Here is a 22099-nt window from a genome sequence, read left to right on the forward strand (position 1 = left end):
ATGCCTGTTTACTGTAGTTATTATATTGTCAGCAGTCATATTGGCTTATTTCATGGTAAAGATTTGACAAGTCGAGACTATTAAAAAAAGAGACAACAGGCCCCAAATGGAAGCACTTGTGCTAAAACCCGTGTCACCAAACTGAGACTTTAATACCTAATTTAATTGCAGTTTCAGGCTTTCCCAGGAAGATAGTCTTAACCAGTCAGTCTGAAATTACCTGGTCAGGCCAGTGAGGTAATCTCTGCTGTTCCCCGGAGGAAGGTGACCTTGCCTGAAACAGCTCTGTGCTGGTAACTTCTTTATCCAGCCCCTTCTGCCTGCAGAAGTCTTCCACTGGGTACAGCGCGGAGGAGGACCGCCTTTCTATTTGCTAGATGGGGTGTTGCCTAATTCATGAATTGTTGAATAAAGCCAATTGGATCTTTAAATTTACTCAGTTTTTTTTTTAAATGAGACAAATGAAACTTTGTTTTCATGCAATAATATAAATTTAGGATATCTTTTTTTTCCTAATTCTTTCATTATAAATAGCTTAGTTTCTTGATTTCATTCCTCTCTCATTCCTGAACATTCTCATAGAGATGGTTAAGTATCTTGTGACTTAAAGTGAGCACATGTGGACTGTTGATGTCATTGGGATTTTCCATTGTTTACTTCTTCCTCTCCCTGTCTTCCCAGCAGTCTTGCTGGAATGGAGTTGGTGTTGCTGATGCCTGTTCAGGACTGGAAAGGCTAGGCCACTGACACTTTCCAGAGGGGCTAATATAGGTGGCTTATTGTTGTTCGACTGCTTTTCCCGCTGATTTTAACCCTGGGTTTCAGTAAATGAGCTGAGAGGGTAAAGCCTTCCTCCTCTCCCTTGCTCCCTTTCAGTCCTGGCCTTGGCCTGCCTTAGTCTCATTTGATCTTGTATCAGAAGATTTTAGAACTTAGTAGTGTCAAATGCTTTAAAAAAAAAAAAAATACTGCCATCCTGTATTTCCTCTTGTGTCCATTTTTGGGGGGTTCTGTGTTTGTGGTGATAATGATAATCTAATGCTCCTAGGAATTCTGAAGCAAAATTAGTATAGTTACAAGGTCATGTACACATCACCACAATCTAATTCTCTGACATTTTCATCACTCCACTATCAATCCTTTCCCATTCCCCTCCTCTAGGCACCACTAATCTACTTACTGTCTCTACGGGTTTACTTGTTCTGAATTTTCATGTAGATGGAATCATAAAATATGTAACTTTGTGTGTTGATTATGGCAAAATGTGTGTAGTGTTAGTAATTTCATTATGTCTTTTACGTAGCACATGAAAATTATGTAGAGAGAGAAAACACTGATAAATAGATGCTACAGTCAAGTAATCATTAAAAATAAAATTGAACTTCTGTTTTGGAAACAAATATTTAACAGGAGCTGTGAAATGCTCTAGGCTTATCTTTGATAGAAGTGCCACTTGTGTACTGCCTGTCACCCAGCCCTCTGCCACAGCGGTCCTGCAGGGTCCTGAGTTGCACAGTGTCATCAGTGTCATTGCTAACCGGTTGTTTGAACTCTCAGTGGATAAATCCTAATTGGACTGAGTCCCTCCATTTCTTGCTTCGAGTTTACTGGGCTGAGTCCCCCAGGAATGAGCCCTGAGCAGGGAAGCAGGAAGAGGGGCCACTGGAGTGGAAACTGCCCTCAAGAGCAGTGAGTCCTTTGCAGGGCAGAGAAGAGCGTCTGTAGAGCCACAATACCTTGGCAGCATTTTTAAAAATAGCATCTTCAAATGCTTCTCTGTTGGAGACAAATTCATCTTTAAGCCTAAGGGAAAAATCACTGTCTTTGTTTGGACTTTACATTATTTAGGCCCGAAGAGTTGGAGTCTTTTGTGGTTTCTTTTTTGGAATATTTTTTTATATTCTCAGTACTGCTCCTTTTTTATGTGTGGAGTTTTTAAACTGAAAAATCAAACTTAAATCAGTTTTGGTTTGGTTTTTGTAGAAATAAAAGATGGTTGAAAAATAAATATTTTTCTAATCAGAGATTTATGAGGGGTAAAACTCATTTTGGTTTAAACATTTTAAGTATTTTTTGGGAAAAGGGGACTCAGTATTAAAGATCTGACTGTACACATTAGATTTCTGATTTTCAGGTAATTCTTTATGGAAGCGGTAATAGAATAGGAAACTTTTCACCTCTTGGGCGTTACAATTGGAGGCCACCCCTCCCAGAGGCAGCCCAAGAAGAGGAGTTGTTCTGCGCGGGTCTTGGTGGTTAATTTGGATTCGCCTCTGATTCCTTCCTGTGGCGCGAACTCTAACCTGCCTGTAAAGTGAGCGCCTCTGGGATGGGTGGCCAGAGGCGCTGTCATAGGATGATCGAGTAAGCTTTTAGGGTACAGTTGGAGGACTCAGTTTCTATAGCAGTTTTTGGTGATTGCTATTGTGGCACAGATTTATTGGTTTAAAAAATCAATGGGGGCTTCCCTGGTGGCGCAGTGGTTGAGAATCTGCCTGCCAGTGCAGGGGACACGGGTTCGAGCCCTGGTCTGGGAAGATCCCACATGCCGCGGAGCAACTAGGCCTGAGCCACAACTACTGAGCCTGCGCGTCTGGAGCCTGTGCTCCGCAACAGGAGAGGCCGCGATAGCGAGAGGCCCGCGCACCGCAATGAAGAGTGGCCCCGGCTCGCCGCAACTAGAGAAAGCCCTCGCACAGAAACAAAGACCCAACACAGCCAAAAATAAATAAATAAATAAATAAATAAATAAATAAATAAATAAATAAACAAACTCACTCCAATCTCTTTTTAAAAAAAAAAAAAAAAAAAAAAACCCAATGGGATACGGTACAGAATCAAGGAATGGCGTCTGTCCTGCAGTGGGACAAATCAGGTCGACATCCCTCTCAAAGGCCACCTCTCGGTGGTGTCTCATAGCTGGAATCCCACATGGCCTCAGGTTTGCTGCTGTCCTTGAAGAGCCAGAAGAAGAGAGCGCCAGTGAGCCCATGTGTTCCCTGGTCTCTTTTCCCAGCCACCATCTGCCAAGTGTCCACTTGTTCTGGCCCTGGGCTGGGTGCTGGGAGTACAGACAAGAATACGATGCAGTCCTAACCAAACCCATTGAGGACTGTTCTTTATCAGGGACCTTGGTACAATAATTCTTTTTTTCTCCTTTTTTTTTTTTAAATGTAGGGGATGCTATTGTTATCCCTCTCCTGTGCAAATGGATTTGCAGGAGTAGTGAGCAGGTCCTGAACTACCAAGAGGAAACATCCTGTGGTCACTGTACCTAAGGAAGTGGTAGACCGCCTGGGTCCCCGTCCACGAGGGCTGCTCTGTACTGTGCTCCGGAATTGGCCTTTCTGCATAGCCCAAGGCTAACTGCACCTCAGAAGTTTACATATGTGCTCACTGCCACAGGGAAAGCCGTATAAAAATGTATTAAAAGCATGATTTCTCTGACCCTCTACCCTCTCCCAAGAACGTTAACCTCTGGGATCTGTCCTCAGCCTTTGTCCATATTCATCAAATAGATGTACAAAGGTAGCATTGGTTTTGATTTTTTTCCCTCCCTCCTTCCCTTTCTTAGGAGCATTGGCTGGATCCCCATTCCACCACATCAACTGTAACAAATAATTTTTGTTTTAATATTTATTTATTTTTATATGGTTGCACCAGGTCTTAGCTGTGGCAGGTGGGCTCCTTAGTTGCAGCACGTGGGCTCTTTAGTTGCGGCAGGTGGGGTCCTTAATTGCAGCTCGTGGGCTCCTTAGTTGTGGCACGCGGGCTTCTTAGCTGTGGCATGCGCACTCTTAGTTGTGGCATGCATGTGGGATCTAGTTCCCTGACCAGGGATCGAACCCAGGCCCCCTGCATTGGGAGCGCAGAGTCTCATCCACTGTGCCACCAGGGAAGTCCCTGTCACAAATAATTTTTGAGACAGTATAGAACAGTTGGACTTGGGCTGAGTACAAAGTCCTTTATAGAGATACAAACTGAAATATTTATGGATGAAATGGTATGATATTTGGGATTTGCTTTAAAATACTCCCTCAAAAACAATATAAAAGTGTGTTGAGGAGGAGATGTAGTTGAAAAAGAGACAAAATGGGAACATGGAGGTTCGTTATGCTGGTCTCTCTTATGTGTGTTTAAAATTTCCACAATAAAAAGTAAAAAAAAAAAAAAGAAAAGAAAAACCACATGGAGAATCAGAATAACATGGCTCTGAGGACTGGTTTTGAATCCCAACTCTGCCACTCACTAGCTGTGACTTTGGACAAGCTGTTTAATCTCTGATAATCTTACCATTATTAATAAAACTACTTAGCATTTTAGAAAACTAAACTTTTTCTATACATTCTAAAATCATATATAAAAATTATATAGTAACACAGTTGTAAATATATAGATTATATAATTATTAATTTTTTAAAGAAAGAAATTATATTTTTTTATTGGCAAAAGTTGAAAATGCTCATATAAATTACTAGCCCAGAGCTTGAATTTCCATTGGATCCATCGCAGGAAACAAGCACAACTGGCTGAGGTGGTCGACCTGTTTCCCTGCATCTGGACCTGCAGGCTGTCCTTGGCTCTGAGGGCAGGAGGGACAGTGGTGCTGGCCTGGCGTCGTTGCTGGAGGATAGCAGCCCCCCAGTGTGGCCCAGATTGTAGGCCTCCAAGGTCAGAACCAGGCTTACCTGTTTATTAGAAGCTTTCTGTGCTAGGCTTGTGTCAGTTGGGTAGGTTTTTCTCTCTCTTCACAGTAGGGTCTTGTCCAGGAAAGGTCACTTGATATGCAGGCTGTAGCTCTTCTAAACATCTGGTCAGGAAACTGTCCCATGGAAGCTTTATATATTGTGTTACGTATGTATCTGTGTGTGTGTGTGGGTGTATGTGTGTGTGTATATGTACATATTTATACATAAATTATGTAAATATGCATAATATGTATACATATACAAATGTATATATAAAAAATGATTTTAAATTTATGGAAAAAGTTCCTGGCAGTAAGTATTCTAAAATGGCAAATAGTTAGCTAAATATATATATGTGTGTATATATGCCCCCACATGTCATTTTTTTTTAACCAATTTGTTTAAGTGTTCTCTTGGTCTTGCATACTTTTTAGAACATTTTTTTAGAGGATCATCCTGCCAGTTAAGCCGTGGCATCACTGTGAGACCAATCATTTAGAGCTTGAAGAAAAAGGAGTTGAATGGTTTTAAGTGTAGACATTATGAGCTTCTTAAAGGCAAACATTACTACAGCTTTTCACACTAGAAATAAAAAAGCCACTGAAGCATCCTATAGGTTTTAATTTCTAATAAACTAACTATTAATTGCTGTCACTTATATAAACAAAAAGCCCTTTGGGGTCCCCCCTCTCTTTTTTTAAAAAAAGAGTAAAGGGTTCTTGTGACCAAAAAGTGAGAAAATCACTGCGGATTATCTCCAGCCACTATTGGCTCATTTCTTGCTTAAGGAACCACCGTTAGGAAGCTCCAAGCTCCTGTGTGAGGGTCTTGGATCTTTTACCTAGGGAGCTGATGCTTGGTGAGAGGGACTTGGACCACAGGTGGCTTCTTTCCTTTTTGTGATTTTTGTGATTTTTTTTCACTTTGTTCCCTCTGTAAGATTTTTTTTTTTTTTTCTTATTCAGTGTACAGATTAAGGGACAGGGTGGAGGACAGGGTGGGGGGATAATCATGGGGTGTCAGGGGGGACTCTGGGGGGCAGGCTGGGTGAGTCTCCATTTGCCCCCTCTCTGTGGAAATGATGTGAAGCAGTAATGACTGAGAATTTTCCAGTGTTAATACTAGACAAACGGCAGATCCAGGAAGCTCGGAGAATATCAAGTAGGATCAGTACTAGAAAATCTGCCTCTAATCATATTATATTCAAACTGCAGAAAATCAAAAAGAGGAAATATTGAAGTAAGCTAGAGGAAAAAAGCCTTACCCATGGCGGGGACCAAGAGTAAGAATTATATTGGATTAGAACAAATGAACTAAGTGTTCAGTCCAGACAGATAGAAAAAGAAAGCAAAATAAAATGCAAGGAAGAGGAATTAATACATGTTGAAGCTGTCAGTAATGAATTAGAAACAGTGCTCCTGAAAAAGAAGGTAGAATTTATAGCTTACATCAAGGACTGTTACTATAAAAAGTCATTAAAACAAAATATTGACCAGTCTAACCATGAAAAAGATATTTACAGATACTCAAGACAATGAAAAAAGTAATAAAATGACAGCTATGGAAGAAAATAGAATGATATTAAACTTGAAAATCAGAACAAAATATCTGACTTTCTGAAAAATATACTAAAATTGTCTGAAGATTTATAAAATACATACCCATAATCCTTAAGCAAATTCCCAAATAATCATACCCAGCGTGGTACTAGAATGAGATGGTATTATAGGCCAGTAATAGGAAACCTACAAGGAACAATATTCCTGTACTATTTATAAGATGACAAGTATCGAAAACTTCAGATTCTTTCTATAAGGTAGCAATAGCACTCTGGATACAGTAAATGCTTAATAATATTTGTAAACTGCTGAGTGCTTCCTGCTACTACAAGAAACAGGCAATGGAGTAAAAGAGAAGATAATTTCTGACTAATTGTGAATAAGATTAAAGATGTAGAACTCCTAAATAAAGTATTAGCAGATCAAATCCAGGAATGCCTAAAGGACTAGTAAAATGGAACCAAGTAATGTTTATTCCTAGAATGCCCACTAATTCATTAACAGGAAAATTATTTCAATTCACTGTATTAATAAGTAAAAAAATTATCTTGAAAGATGCTGAAAAAATATTTGATAAAATTAAAACTTCATTTCTGATTTAAAAAATAGACTTTCAGTAAATAAGAATAAAGATATTTTCTGTAAGAGAACTACATAATATCAATAGCAGACATCTTAGTGGTGAAATGCTAGAGCATGTATTCTTAACAGGAGCAATAACTGAAAATTAGCTCTTGAGGGGACAAGAACATCTTAACCTTTATGTATAAAGTGCAGATAAACATACAGTACCTAATACAGGTTTTACATTATGATATTGAAACTTCTTGGGGGTAACTGGGAAAAAGACCTAAATAGAAAGACTTCTCCTGGGGTAGGAAGGCAAACAGGTAGAGAAGCGTTGCTCTAGAGGCTTGCCTGCTACGGTCACACCTGTGCTTGCGAATACCACAGTTCACACTGGTTGGGGTGTTACAGCAAATGCAATAAGGCAACTGAAATAAGTGACACATATTGAAGAGTAAGAGCCAAGGCTGTTACAGTATTTGAAGGTGATGAAATTTTCTGCAGAGAAAACATAGAAGGTCTTTTGGGAAATTATTTCAATTGAGAGAGGCGCAATAAGTTGGTTTCAGATAAATTACATGAACTATCCCTGTGAACAGAGCTGAATAGTTTATTGACAGTCATAAAAAATGAGTAAGTGGGAAGATTCAATGTTGTAGCTATTTTAAATGTCCTGAAATTCTGTGTAATTGATACATTTGTTCATTTAACGAATATGTGTTAAGCATCAGTTGTATGACATACTGTTCTAAATTCTGGGTGTACAGCAGTGTGTGGAACAGACAAAAACCCCTTCCCTACTGGAACTTATACTCTAGTCAGTAGAGATAGACAAAAAAGTATAAATAGAGTATGTCATGGTGGTGATAATTCCCATCAAAATTCTAGTAGTGTTAGTTTTAGAATCAAGTAAAATATTTTAGAGTTCATCTGGACCAATATCTCTGAGAGATGGCTAAGAGAACTTGTTAAAGATTAATTGTCCTATCAGATAATTGATTATAATGTAAAATTAAGTTATGCCATAGGTGCAAAATAGATCAGTGGGGTGAAATATAGAGGGTCCAGAAACAGACTCAAAATGAGAATTTTTGTCAGAGATAAAAGTGGCATTTCAGATCAGTGGAGAAAACAGTGGGTTATTCAATGAGATGGTATTGTGGTCGACCAGCTATTCTCAGTACTCCAAAACAGATTCCAAATGAGGTAAATAATCATAAAGATTAAACCAGCATTAAAGTACCAGGAACATGACTTTGAATGCGTGACTCTAGAGTGGCGAAGAACAGGTCAATGGGTTTGATGTTAAAAGACTCAAAATTTCCCGAGGCCCAAGAGCACCGTAACCAATGTGAAAAGACAGTGATAACTGGGAAGATTTGGACAGTGGGGACAGTGGACACAGGGTGAACATTCCCACTAGAGATCTTACAGTTAAGGAAATTAAGCCTAATAAAGAGATGCAAAGGTGATGAAAATGGAATTTACACACAGTGCAAGTTGAAACCATTTATTTTGTTTCGCCTTTCAGATCACTGCAGATTAAACAGGTTCTGACACCCACTGTTGCTGGTGGGAGATGTGCTGATAGCACTGCAGGCCAGTTTGGTTTTCACGTTAGGCTCTTAAATGTACATCCTTTGGCCAGCGATCCCTCTTTGAATGTAATGAAGGGAAATAATTGGGTAAACGTGCAAAAATCTTTTGCAGCCAAGTGTCCATTTTCATGGTCCAATAGCAAAAAATTGGAAGCCATCTCAATGCCACTTTAATTATACATCCATACAGTGGAATACTAAGGAGCCTGAAACTGGTGTAGATCTGTATTTACAAACATGGTAAGGTGTCCCTTGTGTCGTTTACGTGTTAGATGACGCTGCGGAGCACACGGCACCTGTGGCACCTGTAGATGAGGCTGCAGAGCACACAGCTAGGTGCCCTGGTACACGGAGGACCTGTGGCCTCAGCGCCACGGGCGTCCTGACTGAGGCGGCTGTGTGTGGACGCCTGCTCTTAGAGGTGAAGGTGGCTCCTTGCCCCGAGGGATGGTTTTTAATCCCTTCATGCAGTTGGACTGTTCGCGGGTTTCTGCGATGGACGTGCCTGTCCTTTTCTCAATCTAGGCGGGAACCCCGAAGCTCCTTTCAGGGGAGGAAGAGGAGCAGGGAAGGTGAGGATTGAGGCTGAGGAGTCTAGGATGTCTCAGAGCTGGTGTTGCCCTGCTGATGGGCACAGACAAGGCCCAGGAGGTTCTGGGGCTAGTGCCAGCTCACTGGTGGGCAGAGCCAGGTTCCTGAGTGTCTTCTGCAGGGTCCTGGGGAGTCCTTGAGCTGATGTCCCCTCAGCAGTGGGTGGGACCAGTTACCGACATGGCTGGCTGCAGGGTCCAGGGTATTCCAAAGCTGGTGTTGGCCTGCAGTGGGCAGGGCTGGGGCCCAGGGGGTTCTGGGGCTAGTGCTGGCCTGCTAGTGGGTGGGCTGGGTCCTGACACAGCAGGCTGGTGGTCCTGGAGCTTGTGTCCGCTCTCTAGTGGCTGGAGTTGGGGCCCACGGGGTCCCAGGGCTGGTGCCCGTCCACTGGTGGATGAGGCTGGGTCCTGGACTCTGGTGAACAGGGCCGGGTCCTGGGATGGCTGAGGGGTCAGGGGGTATTAAGGCAGCAGGCCTGCTGGTGGGCGGGATTGTGTCCTTGCCCAGCTAGTTGCTTGGCCTGAGGCCACTCAGTACTGGCGCCCATAGGCTGGTGGGCGGTGCCAGGTCCACACTAATGAGCTAGAGGACGGGTTCCAAAATGGCCTTGCCAGCACTAGTGTCCTCCTGACAGAACGAACTCCCCCACATGGCTGCCACCAGTGTCTGTGGCCCCAGCGTCTGTGGCCCCAGTGTCTGTGGCCCCAGGGTCTGTGGTCCCAGGGTCTGTGGCCCCAGGGTGAGCTCCAGCTGTCTCCTCCCTCTCTGGGAGTTTCTCCAAGTTCAGCAGGCGGGTCTGATCCAGGGTCCTTGTGAGATGCTCTGTGCGCCCTTTGAGAGTTGAGCCTGTATTTCCCACAGCCCTCTGGCACTCCCAAAAGTAACCCCCATGATCATAAAGCCAAACGACCTGGGGGCTATGGCTCTTCCTGGTGTAGCACTGCCAGGCTGGGAGCCCGACCTGGGGCTTGGACCACACTCTCCTTGGGGAGAACCTCTGAAGTTGTGATTACCCTCCTGTTTGTGAGTCGCCCACCTGGGGACCCCATTCTGTGGGTCTTAACTGCACCACATCTACACTCCTCCTACCTGTCTTGTGTGGTTCCTTCTTTATGTTTTTGGTTACAGAAGATATTTTCTGCTAGTCTTCCGGTTTTCTCATCAATAGTTTCTCTGTATGTAGTTGCAGTTTCTTGCGCCCTTTGGTGGAGGTGAGGTCAGGGTCTTCCTACTCCACCATCTTGGCCTGGTTTTGTTTTTCATAAAGCTTATGGGCTTTTCAAAACGGACACAGACCCTGAGCTAATTGGGTTGAAAGTCTGCACCCTTGCTGGCTTATACAGGTGTACCTTTTGTTGAGCCTCTTGCTTTGTAAAGCTTTCATGAAAAATCATTGGTGAAGAGAGTTGGAGAGTTGATTTTTATGTTCACTGTCAGTTTTTTCTTGGTTTTTAAGGTGCCAACAAGAAAAAGCTTTTCTAACTCAACTCTTTTTTTTGGGGGAAAAAAGATTGTAACAAAATAAATAAAAATAACTTTGAATCCTGAAACAATTTGGTCAGTATTTTATTATAAAATGCTACTGTGTAAAATGGGAACTTCGTTTTTTAAAAAAAGAAATATAAACATTTTCTGAGGGATTTTTCTTAATTTAGAGAGCTCAGTATGATACCTGAAACATAGAAGGTGTTTAGCATTTCGTGTGTTACATAGTCCTTGTCAAGCTGTGTGTATTTCGTCAAAGTATGTTAGTATATATTCATGGGTTTAGATTTATCATCTACAAAGTTTGAATTGGTTATTCATGAGGCTTGCTAATAATGCTTCTTATTCACACAAGGATTCAAAGAAATAGTCAAGTTGATGTGGACCAAGATAACTTTTATTTAAACCAAGTTTCCATTTTTTTCCCCGTAGTATTCCAGTATTCCATTTAGAAAATAATTCTTACTGCTTCATTATTTTGAGAAGAGGAAGAAGGGGTTATAAAGGGCTAGTACAGTGAATTAAAATCTCATGAAGTAGGGACGTTCATATTCTTTTATGTTGAATTTTCGTTCCTTAATGGCTTATGCAATAAGAGAAACCACTAACTTGGCAGCCTTTATTTTTGCCGACTCAGTAAATTCCCATGACTGTATTTCCATCAGTAATGAATAATTTCCTACTAGATTTGGTGATAAAAATACTTTGTTAATTTATTTTGTTTTGCTGATTTCTGAATTCCATTCATGGTGTTGTGGAAAGAACACAGAAACAAAAGACCTAGGCAAGTCATAGGAACTCACTGCTCCTGCAGTCTCTTTCGGTTTTGAATAGATTCTGATTCAGTACTCTAAGGGTTATAATACCGGATGGTTAAACAGTTGTTTTCAGAAGTATTTCAAAAGTAGTGTCTTAAAATTAATAATACATAACCATTTCAGAGTTACAGTTTAAGCTTTGTGAAGCTGTTTACTTTCTGACTTCTGAGTTATACAGAAGTGCTTGGTGAATATTTTCAAAGCTGTTTGTGAAGATTTTTTTTTAAAACTGCTTTTAACATTTTAAAATCCTTGACCTCATCGGCATTTTTGTAGACTTTAAATGCAAGATAAAAATGCAAAACAATTTATTTTAATGATTGTATTTTTCTCCATATACAAACCCTACTTATGACATAATGCCTTGTGATGTAAGGTTAGTAGATAGTCAATAAATTTTTATTGTTTAAAAAAAATTTTTTTAAATGCAAAACAAATCTTTAACACAGAAACTTATAAGATGTGCAGATTTTTTTTTAATTGTGCCGTCACACAGAAATGACTTATCATGCTTGTTTCTAGTATCTTTTCCACATTTTTCTTTGGTTTATTTAATGAGAATTTCTAAGCCATAGTAAAAGTCTCTCTTTTTACCTAAATGTTGCATTCCCTCTCCCCTCCTTCCTTCCCTCAGTCTGTCTGTTCATCTCTCTCTTTCTCTGTTTCTCCTTTAATAAAACTGGGGAAATGAAAAAAACCTGTGGTTTGTTTTTTAAAATAAATAATTGTGTATTTTAATCTGGTAACTATAATGGTTTACTTTTAATAATTTATTTTTAAAAAGTATCTGTAAAAGCTTTGTAGCCTGGTCTTTGCAATATAACTTTCGAAAATGAAAGGGATAATTAGACTAATACCCTAATATTCAAATATAAGATTTTAAAAATTCAGATTCTTCTAATGATATATCAAAAATGTTTTATAATAAATACAAGAATTTTTAAATGAATAACAACATGCTTTTATCATAGTTTTAGATTAATTGTGAAAAGCTAGGGAGGCCAGTTTCTATAGTCTTAACATTAGTAACTAAATTTAAAAGCTTTGTCCTATAAGTAAGACTCTCATAGAATCGAGAACTAAAAAGCGGCCTTAGGAATAATCTCATCCAGCCACCTTATATACAGATGAGAAAACTGTTTCAGAGCGCATAAGAGTAACCAAGGGCTTTTAGTTGTTAATGCCAGAGCCCAGCTTAGAACCTAGATCTCCAGACTATTCACAGATGTTAAGTGTTTGAGGTTGTTCTATCAAGGCTTCATTCAGCGACTTACAGCTTGGATATACTTCTGTTTATTAAAATATGTCTAGATTACCATGTGAATCTATTACTTATCTAAAAAGATAAAATTTAGGGCTTCCCTGGTGGCGCAGTGGTTGAGAATCTGCCTGCCAATGCCGGGGACACGGGTTCAAGCCCTGGTCTGGGAAGGTCCCACATGCCGCGGAGCAACTAAGCCCGTGAGCCACAACTACTGAGCCTGCGCGTCTGGAGCCTGTGCTCCACAACAACAGAGGCTGCGACAGTGAGAGGCCCGCGCACCGCGAAGAAGAGCGGCCCCCGCTTGCCACAACTAGAGAAAGCCCTCGCACAGAAACAAAGACCCAACACAGCCAAAAATAAATAAATAAATAAATAAATAAATTTTTTTAAAAAAAGATAAAATTTAAATGAAATTCTGAAACCTTTTTGAAGGGCATTATTGTCCTTGAGTGAAGATGTCCTTTGTTCGTATAGATAGGTAGGAATGTATTTGCCACAAAATGATAATCCTGTGGTAAAGCAAAAACCTCACATTAAAAAAATCAGCGCATCAAGTTTAGAAATTATTTCAGCTTCTATTTCTTTCTTTTAGAGAAACACTGCTGAGAAGCAAGAAAACACTTATGCTTTTATTTTCATTGTGTCTACAGAATATAAATCATTGACAAAATGTAGTATTAAAGTGCTTCCTTATTGAGGTACTAAGCAAGTGAAGCTCCAGCCAAAACATTAGCCTTGCTTATTAGTACCTCAGTGAAACAAAACAAAATATCTCACCTGGTCCTATTTCCACAAGTACAGACGCTCTAGGAGGTAGCGCAAAATCAGGTCAAGAGTGGGCATGTTGGAGTTAGGCAGTGTATCCAGCTCCGCCCCTTGCGTACTGTCTGAGCTTGAACAAGTCAGTTTACTTCCCTGAGCCTCAGCTTCCTCTTGGAGGCAGGAGAGCTGATAAGACTTACCTTGTCTGGCTGCTTAAAGGAAGATGCGGAATGTGGTGCCTGGACGTCAGGCAATGGGATATGACTGAGTCATTCAACTGGTATTAATGTGTCCTTTAAAATTTAACATTAAATATTGCAGTGGTAGATATGTGTCATTATACCTTCATGAAAACCTACAGAATGTACAACACCAAGAATGAACCCTAATGTAAACCATGGACTTTGGGTGACACTGATGTGTAATGTAGGTTCATGAATTGTGGTAGATATACCAGTGTGGGGTAGGGTGTCCATCATAAGGGAGGTTGTGTGTGTGTGGTGGGGGGGGGAGGGGTGTGCAGTGGGTATCTGGGGACTCTGTACTCTTGGCTTAATTTTGCTGTGAACCTAAGGCTGCTTTAAAAATAAAGCTTATTAATTTAAAAAATAACATGAATAAATGTTAGTTGGATCACCTACCCATCACACATTGGGTAGAGAGCCCAGCATCCCTCCAGATATCTGGCAAGTTTTGGAGAATTCTCTTAGACTCGGGCTTTTCTAGCTTTAACTTCAGGTTCTGCTGCGTTGCCAACCTCAGCTCTGCCTTCTCCAGCTACCTGCTCTGTTCCTTATTAAAAGGCACTGGCCAGTATACATGCTGTGTGAGCAGGAGAATGTATTAAAAGTTTGGGAGTATGAGTGGGAGAGGGAAAAAAAGCACAGCCAATCAAAAGTGTTAGTGCTCCCATTCTAAAAGTCTCTGGGTTGTACCTGCCATTGGGACAGTTCATTGGTCCCTTCACATAAAGCTTTATTCTCTTGTCATGGTTTACTGACCCTTGCACCTACCACTCTGTTCTCTCTCTCTCTCTGTTTTTTTCAGTCTACCTAGAGAAACTGAAAAAACTTACTTTCTTAATGCAGATCCATTTTCTTTCCTTGGTTCTGTTAAGAATTATTTTTTTAAGGGTAAAATCATGACTGTATAAATAAATTTAAAAATTAACACATTGAAAAGAAAAAGTGCTTCCTTATATCCAGAAATGTTTCAGTGTAGTTTTTATTGTCCCACTAAATATAATTTGCTATAAACTAGACCTGCAATTCATATGATAACGGTGATATATTTTTATTACGTTAACTAAAAAAAAAAAAAAAAAAAATCACTCTTAAGTGTATGTTTATTCACTGTAAATATATCAACACCATACCAACATCAAAAGAAATAAGACAAGTGTCTATTACCTGGTTAATTCCTAAAAGTGTCCTCTTAGTCCTGTTTATTCCCATTCAGGTCCAGGTAGTTGAAAAGTTCTTGATACATTAACATGAGTCTGGAGACATGTCAGAATTATGATTGCTTTTTAATTTTTTTTTTATTTTTTAGGTTAAAGTATAATTGTCTTACAGTATTATATTATTTTCAGGTGTACAACATAGTGATTCAATATTTATAGATTGTACTCCATGTAAAGTTATTATAAAATACTCCTATATTTCCTGTTCTGTACATTACATCCTTGTGACTTATTTCTTTTATACGTAGTAGTTTGTACCTCTTAAACCCCATCCCCTATTTGACCCATCCCCTCCCTCCCTCCCTGCTAGTAACCACTAGTTTGTTCTCTGTATCTGTGAGTCTGTTTCTGTTTTGTTATATTTGTTCATTTGCTTTATTTGTTAGATCCCACATATAAGTGAAAACATACAGTATTTGTCTTTCTTTGTCTGACTGTTTTCACTAAGCATAATACCCTTCAGGTCCATCCATATTGTTGCAAATGGCAAAATTTTATTCTTTTTAATGGCTGAGTAGTATTCCATTGTATATATGTACTACATCTTGTTTATCTGTTCATCTGTTGACGTACACTTGGGTTGCTTCCACATCTTGGCTATTGTAAATAAAGTTCCATGAACATTGGGGTGCATGTATCTTTTTGAATTACTGTTTTTGTTTCCTTCAGATATATACCCAGGGGTGGAATTGCTAGATCATATGGTAGTTCTATTTTTAATTTTTTTGAGGAACCTCTATACTGTTTTCCGTAGTGTCTGCACCAATTTACATTCCCACCAACCGTGCATGAGGGTTCCCTTTTCTCCACATCCTTGCCAACACTTAGTTCTTGTCTTTCTGAGGATAGGCATTTTGACAGGTGTGAGGTGATGTCCACTGTGGTTTTGATTTGCATTTCTCCAGTGATTAGTGATGTTGAGCATCTTTTCATGTGCCTGTTGGCCATCTGCATGTTTTCTTTGGGAAGATGCCTATTCAGGTCCTCTGCCCAGTTTTTATTCAGGTTGTTTGTTTGATATTGAGTTGTACGAATATATTTTGGATATTAACCCTTTAGTAGACATATTATTTGCAAATGTCTTTTCCTATTCAGTAGATTATCTTTTCATTTTGACGATGGTTTCCTTTGCTGTGCAAGAGCTTCTCAGTTTGATGTAATCCATTTGTTTACTTTTGCTTTTGTTCCCTTGCCTGAGAAGACAGATCCAAAAAAATATTGCTAAGACCAATGTGAAAGAGTGCACTTCTATGTTTTCGTACATTTAGGTCTTTAATCCATTTTGAGTTTTTGTTTATGGTGTGAGAAAATGTTGTAATTTCATTCATTTGCATGTAGCTGTCCAGTTTTCCCAACACCATTTATTGAAGAGGCCGTCTTTCCCCCATCTTATAGTCTTGCCTCCTTTATCATAAATAACCGTGGGTATATTTCTGGGCTCTCTAGTCTGTTCCATTGATATGTGTGTCTGTTTTTATGCCAGTACCATGCTATTTTGATTATTGTAGCTTTGTAGTATAGTCTCAAGTCAGGGAGCATGATTCCTCCATCCCTGGTCTTCTTTCTCAAGATTGTTTTGGCTATTCGGGGTCTTTTGTGGTTCCATACAAATTTTAGGATTGTTTGTTCTAGTTCTGTGAAAAATGTCATGTGTAATTTGATAGGAATGGCATTAAAGCTGTAGATTGCTGTGGGTAGTACAGACATTTTAACAATATTAATGCTTTCTGAACATATCCATGAACACGGGATATCTTTCCATTTCTTTGTATCATCTTCAGTTTCCTTCATGAATGCTTTATAGTTTTCAGAGCATGGGTCTTTCCCCTCCTTGCTTAAGTTTCTTCCTAGGTATTTTATTCTTTTGGATGTGGTTTTTAAATGAGATTATTTTCTTTCTTTCTCTTATAGTTCATTATTACTGTTTAGCAACACAACAGATTTCTGTATGATTCCTTTTTAGCAAATCTATAACCCTGTTTGGTACCTAACAGGTTTTAAGCATGGAGTCTGTTCTTAGGCCAAGAGCCAGTGTGTAACAATTTGCAGCTCATCTAAGTGTACCTATGTATATATGTGAAATTCCTAATACAGTACTCTGCTGCTGTCAGCCTTTATCATTTGTCCATTTGTATCATTTAATCCTTTATTATTAGTGTGCTTGGGCGAGGATATTGCCTTTAAAAATGGCTTATTCTGTGTCTGCAACAATTTTCCTTACATGAGTAAGTAATAGCTACTTTACCTCTTGTCTCTGTCATTTCGCTTTCAAAAGATGAAATTAGCTTGTGGTGTGTAATTTTAGGGTAGGCTCTTTCACTTTTTATTCCTCACCTCTTTCATTATCTTATATGGCTGTATAATGTAAACGCTGGATATTGTTTTAATTAAAAAATGAGGCTTACGACAGGAAAGTCAGACTTTTGTTAACCTCTGTTCAGTGTGTTTATATAAGAAAGATCTTATGACAGAATTTCAAAGACTATTGCGTTATTGCATTTGGAAAATCCTTGTGAGGAAAATGTATAGGCACTTAATGACAACTCTAGATGGAAGTTTTCCTTTAAAAATATCCTTGTTAATTCGGCATGAGTTGTGAAACTGAACATGTTCAGAAACTAAATTCTCTTTTCTTAAGGCTTAGACTTTTTCCTGAGAGTGATGATAATGTATTTCATTTATTGGTGATTTTAAATGTAAGAACGTTACCTATAATGCAGGATGTTTCTAAGTGGAGGTGGGTTGAAAAGAGACATCTCTTTCCAGAATTCATTCCACAGATAATTACAGAGTGCATATTTTGTGGGTAGGTACTGTTGTGTGCGTTGTGGACATTGTAGTGTAAAAAGTAGATACTCTTATATTTGTAAGTTAAATGGCTCACTGATCTTCCTGAGATAATGGTTTGTCCATGCTTGGGGATATGTAGGTGATGCTTCATGGTAAGGAAATGCCATTTAATTTTTGCATATGAACCAATATAATGAACACTGGATTTTCAGCTGCCTTTGATGTGTATATCTGGAACAGAGCTGTACTTTTCAATCATAAATAAGAAAATAGATCATAGTTTTTGATTCATGACTCTCCATAGTGGCCCAGACATTACCTGTTATTACCAGACACTACTTTGTTTTACTTGGACAAACTTTGAGGATAACATAGGTAAGATTTATGATCCTCTGTAAACGCCTTCAAAATGGATTTGGAAAATTGGGAGTAAATTGAAAGTGTCTTGTCCTAATTGTTTGTGTGCATGTGTGTGTGTGTGTGTATGTATGTGTGCGCGCGCACCCTTTTTTTTTTTGAGACCAGAGGTACTCTAATTTCAATTCTGTTTCACAGCAGGATGAGCCAGTTCCCCCAGCCATGTAAGAAACAGCTAAGGTTCTTAGAGTGTGACTATCAGATACACAGATGACCTAGTAAGATGCAGGATGCTCTAAAGGAAAGAGCGGTATCAGAGTCCTGTGAGTCAGGAAACCAAGGGTCTGGTCTGTTTTACAACGAGTTGGGTGTGTGACCTTGAAAACGGTCTAACCCTAACCCTGGGTAGTATTGCCATCTTAACAATATTAAGTCTTCCTGTCCACATCTTTCAATTTATTTAGGTCTTTAATTTCTTTCAACATTTTAAAATAATTTTCAAAGTACAAGTTTTGCACTTTTGTAAAATTCATTCCTGAGTATTTTATTCTTTTTGATGCTATTGTATACAAGTGTCTTTTAAACTTTTTTTTGTTTTTTCATGTGTGTACCTAATACCTGTCCCCATCCCTGTTCTCTACCCATTGTACCTCTTCATCCTATTTTAATTCCAGTATTCCATTGATACCATGAACATTCAGAAAACATTTATTCAACTTCTGTCAGCAGTCATCTGGCATGTTTATTTTGTGTCAGGTACTGTATGACAGGTATTAGAAAACTAGAGTTGATTAAATATTATGTGTTTTCAATGAGGAGATACAGACTTGGTGTCTAAGATGTAACACTTACATAACAGAAGTGCTATAGAAGGAGGAGGGATCAGGGAGACTTTTCAGAGACGGTAACATTTAAGCTTGACTTTGAAATATTGGTAAGGACTTAACAAACTTGGAAAGTCTTTCTATTTAGTTGAAATAAGGTAAATGAAATCAGGAAGGCATAAAAAGTACTTGGTGGTTCTTAAGAGATGAGTGGACTTGTGTGGTTAGTGTCAGATGGGTGTGGGAAATGACTGAGGATGACCTAGGGGGTGTAGAAGAGTCTGATGGTGACAGGTTTTAATAAGATGCTAAGGATGTCGTGGGGACTGGAGACCACTGAGCAGTGGGGGAGATGTTTTTTTTGAATCAGGAATGATGATTAGATCTGTAGTTTGGAGAATTGACTCCGGTGTTTGCTGAGGGGGGATTGCAGCGAAGGGATAACAGGGGCAGAGTGACCAATTAGGAGCTGGCTGGCTTCAGTATCCAGGGAGAGAAGCAGCCGACCTTGGACTCTGCCAGGGGATTCTGTTTGATTCAGGGGGTGTGATGGGGAGGGAGGGGAGTTCAAGCTTGGGTTGCCTCATTTGGCTTAGTAGATGAATGGTAACCTCCTGTGGTTCTTCGCTTTTTGCTGCTGTCGTTTTGCTGTTTTAATTGCATTAAACGAGTTTACATAGGCATGATTGAACTCAGTCTCCAGCCCCCTCCCCTTTCTCAGAGGAGGCCAAGCTGATGGCACCTGGCTCAGAACCCCAGCCCTCTAATCACAGGGTTGCTGTCTCTGGTTTGGCAGTCCTGGTACTGGGCTGTCATGAGCACTATGTACGAGCGGTACTGAGGGTTCATGAAGAGCCAAGACACTCCTTGGATTTTGAGTCTCCCTCCCAGAAACCAGGGACAAAGGTCTGTCACCTCTTTATTATCCAGCACAGCCCAGACTCGTTTAGCTCACTCTGCCAGCACCCACTTCCATGTTTCCAGATTCTGTGGCTAATCTGCTAATATCTGGATAGTCACTTCTGGATAAAATTTAAAACTCCCTCCCCCTCTTCCCAGATACACACCTGCCTATTTTGCAGCCTTATTACCACTTTGGTTAAACCAACGGTCAGTTCTTACATTAACAGGAGAATATAAATCTTTTTTCTTTTGCCTCTTTTGAAAGTTTCAAGAGCTGTTATTCTTGGATTGATTCCTTTCCATGGCATCCTGTTCTTTTAAGCGTTAAGAGTTTTCTCCTTCTGCAGATACTTATTTGGGGGTCAAAGTTTACAGTACTTTTGAAATGTGTGTGTGTGTGTGTGAGAGAGAGAGTGTGTGTTTCCTGTTATCCACTGTGTTAATTTGCTGGGGCCGCCATAACAAAGTACCATAGGCTGAAACAACAGGCATATGTTTTCTCATGATCTGGGGGCTAGAAGTCCAAGATCAAGGTGTGGGCAGGGCTGGTTTCTCCCGAGGCCTCCCTACTCGGCTTGGAGGTGCCACCTGCTCCCTGTGCCCTCACGTGGTTGTCCCTCTGTGTGTGTCTGTGTCCTCATCTCTTCGTATAAGGACATTGGTCCTGTGGGATCAGCACCCATCCTAGTGACTTCATTTTACCTTAACCACCTCTTTAAAGTCCCGATCTCTAAATACAGTCACATTCTGAGGTCCTGGATTAGGACTTCAACGTAATTTGCAGGGAAGCACTTTAGCCCGTAGCCTTATCTCTGTTCCCTCTGGATCTTTCTTTATTTTTTATTTTTTTATTTTTTAAAAATTTATTTGTTTGTTTTTTTAGTTTTGGCTGCATTGGGTCTTACTTGCTGTGCACGGGCTTTCTCTAGTTGTGAGCGGGGGCTACTCTTCGTTGTGGTGCATGGGCTCCTCATTGTCGTGGCTTCTCTTGTTGTGGAGCACAGGCTCTAGGCACGCAGCCTTCAGTAGTTGTGGCGTGTGGGCTCAGTAGTTGTGGCTTGCGGGCTCTAGAACGCAGGCTCAGTAGTTGTGGCACACGGGCTTAGTTGCTCCGCGGCACGTGGAATCTTCGCGGGCCAGGGCTTGAACTCGTGTCCCTTGCATTAGCAGGCAGATTCTTAACCACTGCACCACCAGGGAAGCCCTGGATCTGTTTTTTTAATCTGACTTTCATCTCTCGCTCACGTATTTCCCTTGACCACCTTACAGTCTTTGTCCTTGTGCCTTTTAGGATGAGGCTGTGACAGCTGCTTGTTTAGTCTGTGCATGGGCAGAGTTGGTCTGTATATGCTTTTCCTTGGGTGACGTGGCTGCAAGTAGTCCTTTCTGGGAGGACCCTTCCATGTTAGAGTCTTCGGTTCTCTCTTTCCAGGGCTCCTTAGTTTCTCCAGAGTGATTCTTGTTACCCGGACAGAGTGGAGTTGGGTGAGAGGGTTGGCACCCTCCTCTCTGTGCCTGGTGTCTGTCCCTCAGTCCTGGTCCCTTCTGTTTGGTTTTGTGAGAGATTGAACTGATCTGGCTGATGGTGGGGTGAAGGCAGGGGCCACTGTCTAACTTCACTCTGTGAAAAGACAGACAACCAGCAGCTGTTTTTCTCTGAACCCACCCTTCCCTTGTCTTCTGGAGCATCTGAAGCCTTGAGCACTTGAGGAGTTCTGTGGGTTTATTAGTGAGGTTTTCTCATTTCCTGGTTGCCTACTGTGCGCTAGGTGCTCTGCTTTGCTGGTATTATGTATCTGATCTTTGTTGTAGCCTTATGGAAGGTTCTGTTACTGGCCGCAGTGTCCATATATGAAAACAGAGGTTTGGAGCAGAATTAGAGTGCCAGGACTAGAGCGCAGGGCATCTGAACTCAGAAGCTGCACTTCTGCCGGCTCCGCATTGGGACAGTTAGCAAGTCTCTGCTCCTGTCTGCGTGTCGAAAATGTCAGTGTATTGATTTGAACACATTTAAAAGAGTTGCTACACTAAGTCTAATACAAAAATAAAATGAAATTCAGTACAGCTATGAGAATGGAGATGTTCTTTAATTTTATGAATCTGATTAGTTCAGAATGTGCTCCTTCAGGAACTTCCAGCATATACTTTGGGTGCAACAGGTGGTGGCATGGAGCTCCGGGGGACCTTAGGTTCTGTCTGTCCTTACATCAGAAGTTTATGTTCTTGATGTCTCCCTCCCAGTACTAGCTAGTGTCCTTACTCACCGTCATGTGCAGGAATTGTTGGCAGACAGACTAACTGACAGCTAAAAAACCCAGCACTGTATGTTTGCAGAATACTGCTGTGTTTTGGTACTGAATGTCTAGTTCTGGCATTTCTAGTTGCTGCTCATCTCAGTTGGCACTAACCCTTTTTTCCTTTCTCTTCTACA

General features: G+C 40.4%; 1 protein-coding gene and 1 long non-coding RNA gene across 6 annotated transcripts in view; one reads left to right on the forward strand and one right to left on the reverse strand.

Annotated features, from left to right (window-relative positions):
- Positions 1-22094, reverse strand: part of LOC309607018 — a 106990-nt gene extending 84896 nt beyond the window's left edge. The window contains exon 1 of the long non-coding RNA XR_014232185.1: positions 221-22094. This is a non-coding gene — a long non-coding RNA (uncharacterized lncRNA). The remainder of the gene's footprint in view (positions 1-220) is intronic.
- Positions 1-22099, forward strand: part of EXOC2 (exocyst complex component 2) — a 156070-nt gene that overhangs the window by 8036 nt on the left and 125935 nt on the right. The gene's annotated exons all lie outside the window — the stretch shown is intronic.

Source organism: Balaenoptera borealis, assembly GCF_965194805.1.
Source record: "Balaenoptera borealis genome assembly, chromosome: 12".
Taxonomy (NCBI): domain Eukaryota; kingdom Metazoa; phylum Chordata; class Mammalia; order Artiodactyla; family Balaenopteridae; genus Balaenoptera; species Balaenoptera borealis.